The sequence below is a fragment of the Tenrec ecaudatus genome, chromosome 2 (genome assembly GCF_050624435.1).
Source record: "Tenrec ecaudatus isolate mTenEca1 chromosome 2, mTenEca1.hap1, whole genome shotgun sequence".
NCBI lineage: Eukaryota > Metazoa > Chordata > Mammalia > Afrosoricida > Tenrecidae > Tenrec > Tenrec ecaudatus.
The window spans coordinates 132,641,374-132,653,528 of NC_134531.1; the positions used below are offsets into that span (position 1 = coordinate 132,641,374).

A 12,155-nucleotide genomic window follows, 5' to 3' on the forward strand; every position below is an offset into this window, starting at 1 on the left:
TCACAATGATAAGATTCTTTTGTTCTGTCTCTTTGATGCCTGATATCTGATCCTTTCAACACCTCGTGATCGCATAGGCTGGTGGGCTTCATCCATGTGGCTTTGTTGCTACTCAGCTAGATGGCCGCTTATTAATCTGCAAGCCTTTCCCCCCTCTCCCTCTTGATTATGTTTATTATTTTATTGGGAAACTAGACCCAGAAGGGACAGGGTGCGCTTAATGCTCCTCCTCCTCACCAGCTCCAGCCCCACCCTGGCCCTTCTTGGCGTTCTTCCTCTTCTCGCGGCCTGGGCGTCTTCCTCCGTAAAGTGAGCGGAGGGAGAAGTCGATGTGTTTCTGAGATTCCAGCGGACGATGAAGGATGGGATGTTCACCTCCTGCTTGGGGACCCTGATGTGAAGCTGTTGGCTTAGCACATGGCGTGGTGGATGGCCTTGGCCAGGCCCAGTTTGAAGACCTGAGTCTGCAGGCGCCTCTCCAAGAAGTCTTTGATCTTCAGGCCTAGGATGTAATCCAGCTTCATCTTGCCCTTGTCCAGCACCCCAATGAGGACCAGCCGGCAGTAGTGTGTTGCCTTCAAACAGACACAACTGGTCCTTCTCATCCAGCGTCAGCAACTCCTACGTGGCTTTGCAGACCTTGTCCACAGTAAACTTGACGCTCCAGGCCTCACACTTGCTCCGGAGCCCGTACTTGCCAATCGGCTTCAGCGACTGGCATGCTGCCTCCGCTGCCCCTGTGGGCCTAAGCACTGGCCCCTGTGACCAAAAAAAAAAAAAAAAAAAAGAGAGAGATTAATCTGCAAGCCTTTAAGACCCCAGATGTTATCTTTTGATAGCTGGGCACCATCAACTTTCTCCACCACATTTGCTTATGCACCCATTTTGTCTTCAGCAGTTATGTTGGGAGGTGAACATCACAGAATGCTGGATTATTAAAACAAAGAGTTCTTGAACCGAGGGAGTACTTGAGTCAAGGTACAATGTCCATCTGCTACTTTAATATTTAACATGTAAATATAAGTATATAGATCTATTTCCCCATCACATATAAATATGTTTATATATGCACATGCCTGTATTTAGACCTCTAAAAATGTCCTTTGCCTCTTAGTTCTTTCCTCTATTTCCTTTTACTTTCCTCTTGTCCCACTATCACGCTCAGCCTTCATTTGGGTTTCAGTAATTCCTCTCAGTTACATTGCCCTCAATCAAGCCTACCCTGGCCTTCTACACCCTCCTCGCCATCAATTTTGGAGCACTTGTTGTTTCGTTGTCCCTGGGTTTGTTAACACCCACTTCCTTTCCCCCACCTTCCCTTCTCCCATGTCCCCCCTACCCCCACCCCCCAGAACCTTTGGCCCCATTGTTTTCTCCTCCAGATTGTTTAACCCTCCTATCTTATCTAGATATACATGCAGAAATAATATGCACAAAAACAAGACCGAGCAAAACAAAGCAACAAAATTAAACAAAACAACAAAAACCAATGACAAAAAAAGAAAAGCCTATAAATAGTTCAAGGTCTGTTTGTTGACTTTTACAAGTGTTTTCCAGTAGGGTCTGATGGGATGCCACATCCTGACCCCACAGTCTATTTTCAGTATACCCTGGGGACTTCACTGCTCTGCTCCCCTTGTTGTTCTGTTGCAAGCAGTGTTTCACCTCAGTGTGGTGGGGTCAGATAGGGCAAAATGCCTGCACTGTGTCTCCAGTGTTATCCCCTGCAAAGCTATGGGTCAGTGAGGGATGTCGTGTCTTGTGGTGGGGCCGGCCCTGTGGTCCTCTCTATGCATTGGCTTCTCTGAGCAGGGACATCGTCCGTCCTCAGGGCTCAGTGGGCAGGATGTGCTCCGGCTCTACTTTCTTCATATGTGAAACAGAAATAAAAACTGAACCTCCCTCATATAATTGGAATGGAGACTAAATAAGTTAATAGAAAGAGTACTGGATTCAGTAACCTGCATATAGTAAACACTCATTAAACGCTAGTTATTATTGTTATTTTTAACCGGAAACCCTTTGTCTTGGTACAAATTAAGCTAAAATCAACATAGGTGACAGTAGTACCTAGTAAGGAGATGGAAGAACCTTTTGGTGTGTGGAGATGAGGTGGGAGGATGGGGAATTCTTCCTTAACCGTCAACGGGAATTTCTTGTCAAACAGCTGGCAAGTTCTAATGAACAGTGCTGGGCTATCATTCATTTGAACACTAATGGAAATGTCAGGCTGAATTGAGAGTTTCATTTTCCTGAAAATTTCAGTGTGCTATGTGGTCCTGGGATTGCGTTTTGTCAAGTACAGAAAATTGAGGTCTCCTCAGAGAAAGCAAAGTGTGGTGTTATGGTAATTACGAAAAATAGTTCAAACATAAAAGAGAGCTATCTTACAATAACTTTTAAAAGTCAGCTTTCTTTTTCTTCTTCCTTTTCTCTGTTTTACTGAAAGTTGGAGCTGTACCTAATCGGCTTTATAAGCTGCAGAAGTCAGTAAGAGTCCACAGAACCCCGGCTATTAAAAGATCTAGCCTCTGGGGTCTTAAAGGCTTGAAGTTAAACAAGCAGCCATCTAGCAGGGGAGCAACAAAGCCCACATGGAAGAAGCACAACAGCCTGTGTGATCACGAGGTGTCGACAGGATCAGGTTTCAGGCATCAGAAGGCCCCAAACAAAGAAATATACCCATGCAAATGATGGCGGTTGGAGTGGAGACCCAAAGCCCAACTGTAGACCACTGGACATTTCCTCACAGAAGGGTCCCAAGGAAAGAACATGGTAGCCAAGTTGCCACATAGCACCAATGGAACACACAACATCCCTCTAGTTCTTTAATGTTTCCTCCTCTCTATCCCTGGAACTAACATGACTCCAGTTCTACCTTACAAATCCAGCTAGACTGGAGAATGTACATTGGTACAGATAAGAGCCCTCAATACACGGAACCCAGGCCAGAACAGGAACAGCAATGGGAATAGTGATACCAAGGGTATAGGGGGAAGGTGGGGGCAAGCAAGTAGGACAAATGGGGAACTGACTATAACAATGGACATATAAACAGCCCCCGCCCACAGGAGGACAAACAACAGAAACATGGACGAAGAGAAACAGCAGACAGTGTAAGATATGAAAATAATAATAATTTTTAATTTATCAGGGGTCCACAAGGGTGGGAGTATGGGCGAGGGAGGGAAGAAAGAGGAGATGATACCAAGGACTCAAGAGAAAGCAAATGTTTTTGAAAACGATGATGGAAACATGTACATGTGTTTGATACAATTGATGTACAGATTTTTACAAGAGCTGTAAGAGCCCCCAATAAAATGATTTCTTGATTAAAAAAATAAATAGTCCAGAGAACAATGATTTCATTGGTTAGTAGTTTCCTAGCCATTGCAAAGACTTTTAGACTGAACAACTTCCACATGAATACAGAACCAAGAGCACAAAAAAATCAGTCCAAGTTGCAGACAACCAGCTTCTTAAACAAAGGGCAAACTTGCAAGCCATTAGCCTCAGCTAACAAAATCTTGATAACCTTCCCGGGTTTGCTCTCAGGCAGTAAGGTAGGGATCCCAACCACCTTTTAGCTTCCGGTCTTCGAATTTAAAAACTCATCAGTGCAGTTCATATCTGAGATTATTTTGCTCAGGATGAGAGAGAAAGAAGGTTGTTTCATGACAAGTCTATTCACTGGAACCTCTACAAGAAAAATCATTTTAGTCAATATCTTAAGTAATTATTAATTTATTTGTATCTTTCTTTGTGTTGGTTCAGGGGTAGTTTTCTAGTCTGGTGGTTATGGTTTTTGACCCACATTTCAATTTGCTTTAAATTTCTGACCGGTATGTAGCAAAGACACAGAAATGAAGTGAAGTATTGTAAGGTCTCTCTCTCCGGGCTAGATTCCAACCTCGGTCCTTGGCTCCGCACGAGAAAGATTTCACACCGAAGCCGGGCTCATGATCCAAGTGAATTTAATGAGAGTTAAAAGAAGTTTCAGGTTTTACGCGGCACCCATAGGATTCCTTTGACCATGTGGCCTGGCAGAGACTGCCCCGGGTCACGCAAGGATCTCTCTCCTCCTGTGAAGACGACCAGACCAGCCAAGCAAGACCCTCTCCCTCCCGGCTCCTGCCTTTTTAAGGGTTCCCAGGGGAGGCATGGTGAACGACCCCAGGTCAATCCCATTGGCTGAATTGCAGTCACCTGGCCCAGGTGGGCTGCTCCAGGTGTAACGCTCATCTGAGCCCACGGGCAGGAAAATCCAGCTTTGTCCTTTGCTGGCTCTCCTGGGCACGCATAAATGGACTTTCCAATTCCCTAAGCTTAGCTGCCTAACAGTATGAAGGAGGGAAATGAGAAAGAGCTTAAAAAAATCTTTAAAGATTTTTTTTACTAAGTGTCTTATTGTACTTGTGAACGTTGGACATTGAATGAGGAAGATCTGAGAACAATTGACACATTTTAATTATGGTGCTGGCAAATCATATTGAAAGTCCCATGGACTGCCAAAAGAACAAACAAATCCATCTTGGAAGAAGTACAGCCAGAATGCTCCTTAGAGGCAAAGATGGCAAGGTTTCATGTCCTTTGCCATCTTTGGACATATTAACAGGAAAGACAAGTCCCTGGAGAAGGGAATCATGCTTGGTCAAGTACAGGGAGAGTGAAAGAGATGATGGCCTTCGATGAGATGCTTGGTTGCCTGCCACATTGGGCTAAAGCAGGGGAACAATTGTGAGACTGATGCAGGACCAGGAAGTGTTTCACTCTGTTGTACATTAGGGTAGCTATGAATTAGACCTGACTCTTGGGCCCTGATAACAACAAACCACAACTATCTTATTAACAAGAAAATAAATACTATAATTAAGGTCCCTTAAGAAGTTCATCAGGAAAAGGGGGAATTGAAAGATCATAGAATTTTTCTACAAACTCTTTGAAGCCCTGTACATGTTTCTCATCTATAGAAGGCTCTCTGCTCCTTATACAAGATAATGCAGCTGTGACTGTCTCTTCGCATTTGGAGTCCCAGGATAGAAACAAGAGTAACTTGGATGTGTTACCATGACTTAGATAGCTCACCAAAATCCATGGCCACAGAGTCTATTCTGCCTCATAGCAACCCTCTCTAGGGCTGCACATCTTTACACGAACAGACAGTCTCCACTTTCTCCCTCAGACCCACTGGTGGTTTTGAACTAGAGATCTTGCAGCTAGCCGCCCAACACTTACCCAATCGTGACACCAGGGCATTTGAGTTTTCATCTTCTCTCACCTCTGTCAACTACCACCACCACAATAAGTTGTTCTATTCGTTATTTTCTGAAGCTTACAGGCCAGATCCTCCAACGTGGTAGAAAACATTTGCTAACAGTTGAGGAGGTCCCCGGCCTCCCTCATAAACAGGGCTCTGAGGAATCATTTCAAGTTTGATTATGCCCATGTAGTGATCAGTCTCTGGGCTGGAAATCCAAGTGATGTTGCTTTTCTGAGCTACATGGGGTTGGTCAAGAGAATCTACTGGCTGAACCATTGTAGTTGACCTTGGTGAACACTGACTGCTGATCATTTGTATGTGAACCTGGATGGCAGATGGTCTGACCCTTTGATGGAGGATCAAAAGTTACGGAATTTTTTTCACAAGGCTCTGTGTCACTGCTTCAAGAGCACAGCCTAGCTGTCTCAGTCAATACTCCACACAAATATTCTAGGCCTTGAATAAAAAGTAGAAGGAAACGGAAGGTAATGCACATGAACTCCTGTGAGATGGACTTAGCTTAAGCTATGACTGAACGGAAACTATGACACAATAGGAATGAAACACAAAGAATTCTTATTTACTCAGGAAAAGTACACTCACGGATTTGCCAAGGGTGAAAAAATAAAAGATGTCATTTTTCCTACTGACTGAAAAGGCATTGCAAATTTTGCAGGTGACCTTTAGAGGTCAGCGTCATGAACGATAACTCCTGGGCTAAACCACAAAATAGTTTGGGGGTCTCTTTTCCCTGAGAGGATTTTCTCACAGTCATTGAAGAGAGAGTGGCTGACCCCAGCTAGGAATCTAGCCAGTCTGGCTTCAGAGCTCACTCCAAATGTCTCTGCTGTCTGATACCAGAAGCTTGGGTCTGAGTCCTACCTGAGTTCCGTTTCATCATCTGCAGGAGGGGACTAATCTTGCATACTCCACCGATCTCATGGGGTTGTGGAGGAGATCCAGGGAAAGTATGTGGGTGGAGGACTTTTTAAATATTAATCATCTAAAAATACATGTATCCACTACTTTGGGGAAGTTTTTCTTTCTTTCTTTCTTTTTATATCACATTGCTTTCATGAAGGAACTGCATTGATACCTATTTTCTGCTAACTGAATGAAATCTGCAGAGGATGTTCACTTTTACAAAAAAGCAGAAGACAAATTGAGCATTCAGTATTTGCTTTGCACACTCAGAGGAACAAGAGTGGTATCACCAAGCTCCGTCCCTAGGAGCTACACTCAGCTGTAAGACGCTGCAGCTCTGGACTGTATATGTGAACACTGTATGTTAGTGTTTGCTTAAGTTTCTGTAGTGTTTGTTAGGATTTAGTGGGTTACTTTTTGGATCTGAAGGCACTAAAAATACTTTGCCTCATAAATTAATGGTAACTACTTCTCCACTTTATTCCAGTTCAGCTTACAAAAAAATTCATAAAAATGGTCTACTTTGGGATAATGGCAAAAACCTGTAGTTCATATAGTAAAGGGCATTTGGAAGGCTATAATAAAATTAATTTGAAGCACAGAAAATGAAGCTATCCATGTCTGGATCTAAATTCTAACTACACCTCATGTTAGCTGTGTGGGTGCCTTGTGGAGCATCCAATCTGAGCCTCTGGTTCTTATCACTGTAATAGATGGATAATTTATTCATTTGAAAAGTAGACTTGCCTGGTGTAGCTGCTTTGCACAGAGTCAGTGTGAGCAGGGGGGCCGCACATTGTCCACACATTCCTCAGGTCCCTGAAAGAGTGGGAGGTGCTGGAGTCAAGCCCATGGACTTGACTCACTGGCATGCAGCTAAGGAGATGGCAGAAGCCTGTGTGATGTGTGCTGTCACACTCTCTTTAATCCTGCCAGTCTTCAATAGGTGCACTGGATTAGATGTATCTGAATTCGAGTGGGATTAAAGTTGTACCAGAAGGCAATAAAAATACCCAGCTTTATCTTTGCATTTGATATGAGCAGAACCCTGTTGGTTCTATGGTAGGTTCCCTGAAAGCTGGGGCCGAGAAAAGAATTGATACAAATAATCTGCTGAGCGAGTATTCTCAGGAAAACTTGTAAGGAACTGAGGGATGCAGGACAGGATAAGGGAAGAAGTCAAGGAGAAGAATGGTATCCGCTGTGGGGTGTTCTCATGGGAGAGCTCGGGAAGGTCAATGGTGCCACAGAGTTGTCCCACTGAGGCAAGGTGAAAAAGCTTTTGTATTCCTAAAGCAATCAGCGCAGTACTGCAGATTTCCGTGGATTAAACAGAACAGTGGCAGGAAGCATATCCTCCCAGAGTTTTCTTATAGGACAACTCCCATAAGTCAAAGGAATTCTCAGGAGAAAAGTAGCGTTGAAAGTCGTTTTCAGCCAATCTAACAACTGGGGAGCAGGGGCATCTGAGCTAGGCACCAATAGTCTCTAATACAAACACACACACACACACACACACACACACACACACACAGAGAGAGAGAGAGAGAAATAAAAAGTAATATATTGGAAAATGCAGAAATTGTGGAGCAAGATTAAAGCCTGAAACTGGAGTTCAAGCATAGATTAAATTGAAGTTTTAAGGGGTTGTAATCTGGTTGCACAGTTAGCATTGAGAAGAATGGGAATTCCAATACAATCCATTGTGCTCCTGCAGAACATGTACCTGGATCAAGAGGCAATAATTCAAATGGAAAAAGAGAAAGCTGCATGGTTTAAAACAGACAGGCATGCATATGGGTTGTATCCTTCCACCATCACGTATTCAACCTGCAGGCTGAGTAAACAACATGAGAAGCTGGACTCTATGAAGAAGAATGTGGCATCCGACAAAACGAAGATGACACACCTTCTCTGCCAAAAATGAGGTGAACTTGAAGCATTTGCTGATGAAGTTCAAGGAGTGCAGTCTTCACTATGGATTCTAACTCAATGTAAAGAACACAGAAACCCTCACACCTGGACCAGGAGGCAACATCAAGACAGAGAAAACATTGACGTTGTCAAGGGTTTCATTTAGCTTTTGCCCACAATGCTCATGGGAGCAACAGTTAACAAAACAAATGAGGCACGGCACTGGGGAACTCTGTTTCACGTGAGCTCCTTAAAGTGTTGGAGAGCAAGGAAGTCACTTTGAGGACTAAGGTGTGCCTGATACAAGCCATGGGATTTTCTTTCTTTTTTTAATCATTTTTTGGGGGTCTCGTACAACTCCCATCACAATCCGTACATCCATCCATTGCATCCAGCACATATGCACATCCATTGTCATCATCATCCTCAAAACACCTGCCTTCCACCTGAGCCCCTAATATCAGCTGCTCACTTCCCCCCCCCTCCTCCCACCCCCTCCCTCAAGAACCCTTCATAATTAATAAATTATTATTATTTTGTCATATGTTACACTGTCCGACATCTCCCCCAGCCCTCTTCTCTGCTGTCCCTCCCCCAGGGAGGAGGCTATATGGAGATTACTGTAATCAGTTCCCCCTTTGCACCCCACACTCCCTCCACCCTCCAGGCACCGCCACTCTCACCACTGGTCCCGAAGGAGTCATTTGTCCTGGATTCCCTGTGCCTCCATTTGCCATCCGCACCAATGTACATCCTCCAGTCCAGCCAGATCTCCCAATTTTCTGGTCTGACAGCAGGATCTCCGGACGGATGAGTCCTATCGAGTCACCTCCCCCCCCCCTCCCGCCCGCCCCTGAGTCTCAATACAGACTGTTACAAACATTAAGAAAGACCTAAGGTCAAGCCATGATATTTTCAATCACCTCATTTGTAGGAAAAAGTTGGACAATGTAGAAAGAAGACTGTGAAAGAATTCGTGCATTTTAATTATGCTGTTGGTGAAGAATATTGACAGAACCATGAACTGGCAGAACAAACACATTTGTTTTGAAAGAAGTACAGCCAGCATGCTCCTTAGAAGTGAGGATGGTGTTATAACAACTTTGACCTTGTTATCAGGAAAGACTTCCCTGGAGTCGGACATCGTGCTTGGTAAAGCAGGAGGGAAGTGAAAAAGAGGAAGACCTTTGATGAGATGATTTGACATGGCTAAAACAGTGGGCTCAAACAACCCTTGTGACGATGGTGCAGGTTTGGCCAGTGCTTTGTTCTGTTTCGCATGGGTGACTCTGAGTCAGAACTCATTGATGGCACCTAACAGTGATCTGGTTCACGGGGAGACAATAGTATTTGCCTGGATGGACTGTTAGAAGATCTCAGAGAGCAAAAGTAGCCAAAGAAACAGTCTAATACCTGGACAAAGATGCAGCATGCTTAATAAATCACGATTGTCATAGTAATGACAATGCTGAAGATGGCGACACCGATGAGCTCTCCTCTCTGTCACTGATATTATATATAGGATTGAGCAAGTCCATCACTCCCACATACATTTTCAGCATCTCCAAATAGAAATGTGTTGCTTCTTCTATCTCCCAAACAGAATTCCAACATGCATTTTAAGAGATGTGAGGAAGGGAAAAGAAAAGAAGCAATAGCCATTCAGTGCTTACTATTTATCAAGAGCAGTAGTGCCTTACTAGTGTTTCTGGTTCGCTAGTTCAATACTCTCATCAACCCTGTCATGGGCACGTTATCTTCTACTTAGAACGAAGACTCAGGGAAGATCAGCAGCTTCCTAGCTTACTAAATTAGGGGTTTACACGTTTTTAACAGTTTTATTGGCATACGATTCATACATCACACAATTCAACAGTTCAATCACAGCAAGAGTCATACAATCCTCACAGCCCTCTGTTTTAGAACATTTTCTTCATTCTTGTATTCACCGTTGGTAGTGGATTCATATTTTGAATCAGGTTATACCCGAAAGTCAATAGGCTTTGGTCTACTGTCTTATGACTATATTCAACTTCTTCATGTTAGTCCAGTGGCTATGAGAAACTGGAGTGGTTGGGGAGGGGGTGGAGGGCGGGAATCAGAGTAAAAGACAAACTCCAGATATTTCTCTTGGGCTCAGAAATAATAATTCAATCTAGAACAGGGGTGCTCAATATGCCGATCGTGATCTTCTAGTCAATCATAAATGTAGTGTAGGTAAATCGCATGGCATTAAAAAAGTAGACGTAAGCCTAGCATCAATCCCATCACTTAATTGATCTACAGCACAGCCAATCAGATGCAAGCTTAGGTGTCAAACGCATGAGCAAACGACTGCGCTAAGTGCCGCAAAACTGACAAGCTAAGTTAGCGCCAATTTTTAGACCTTGTTTTTTTCCCTCTCTTAAACGTAAGAAAGGGTATTAAAATGAGTGGGGGAGCTGGACCAAGTAAGAAGACAAAAACGTATCACTTTCATGCGGAATGGGAGATTTTGACACTACAAGCCGACATTCAGCTCAAGTCCCGCGCGCATGAACAGTTCTGGAACTTACTCGCAGAGGGAAAGTATCCAAACGTGAGAAAATGTGCTACCTCCTTGACTGCATTATTCAGCTCTACTTATTGATGTGAGTCAGCCTTTTCCAACATGAAGATCATCAAGTCCAAGTACCGTTCCAACATGACTGATGATCATTTGGAAGAGTGCTTGAGACTGGCTGCCAACAGCTACTGTCCAGACTGTGCATCCCTGGCTCATTCCATTCCGTGCAAGTCATCAGAGTCAACTCAGGTCATGACAAAAATTTCCATAGTTAATTGTGTTGTGCAATATGGACTCATGCGGTTATGCAAGGTACCTAAACATGCATTGTACATAAAAAGAATTCTCAAGGCCTTTATGAATAAATGTGATACATAAATATCAATAAATATGTTTTGCATTTTTGTAGCTGGTAGATGGGTCATTTTGACTTGATCACTTTGTAAGTGTGAGCACCCCTGGTCTAGAACTGTTTTCTGATGTAGGAGTTCCTAGTCCTATATGGCCTTTGAGCTCTTGCGTTAAAACCTTCCAAGAATCCCGATGCCTGGGTCCTCCACCAGTGATCCCCATGTCACTACTCTAATTGTGAATCCCTCCAAGTGGGAACTTCTGTCACAGAAGAGCCCTTATCATACACAGGGCACTTAGGACGCCACTTATAACAGCAATAAAGATTATAACGATGATTTTTTTTAAATGACTAACTTTCATCTTGTGCCATTTGGAAGTTCTCACGGTTTTCTTGGTCTTTGTTGACTGAAAATGAACAGGCGATGCCAGGGGTTTGCACCATCAAGAAGCTACTGAGGAAAACAAGAGGACTAGTCAGTAAACATGCTTTCATCATGCTTTCACCAAAGCAAACCAGCCTCTTGCCATGGAGTCTGTGTTGGCGCACAGGAACACCACAGGACAGAGGCGTCCCAAGCCTGTGCATCTTTATGGAAGCAGATCACCACTTCTTCCACAGAGCAGTCGGTCGGCTCAAACCACCCACCTTTCAAGTCAGTAGCGGAGTGCTTAACCACTACCCCAGGGCTGTGTTCTTCCTTTCCAGCATCCGGAGGTGCTTCATTAGCGCAGAGAAAAGATGAGGAAGCTAAGCAGCAGTACTGTTGCTGACAGAACTCAGACTTGCCTTAAGCAAATCACATTGAGCCTTCCATTCTTAGCACCACATTCAGTCCCACAGAGACCATATAGGACACAGCAGAACTGCTCCGTGGGATTTCTGAGACTGTAAATCTTTATGGGATGTTGCCTCATCTTTCTTGGTGGAGCAGCAGGTGGTTTTGAGCCACTCACTTTTTGGTTAACAGCCCAACACTTACTCACTGCACCACCAAGAATCCTTTACCGAGACCTCCAGGTGCTACAGCTATGTCGCTGGACCTGACAACGAAGATAGGTTTTGGTTTATGGATTGGAAATCCTTTATTTCAACTAAAGCAAATGCATTGTTTTAGATGCAAGGAGGACAGTAAAATTTCCTTTGCAAGGAAGGTTCTG

General features: G+C 43.9%; 1 pseudogene; it reads right to left on the reverse strand.

The window, feature by feature from the left end:
- Positions 1 to 217: 217 nt before the first annotated feature.
- Positions 218 to 12,155, reverse strand: part of LOC142440098 (small ribosomal subunit protein uS4-like) — a 28,078-nt pseudogene continuing 16,140 nt past the window's right edge.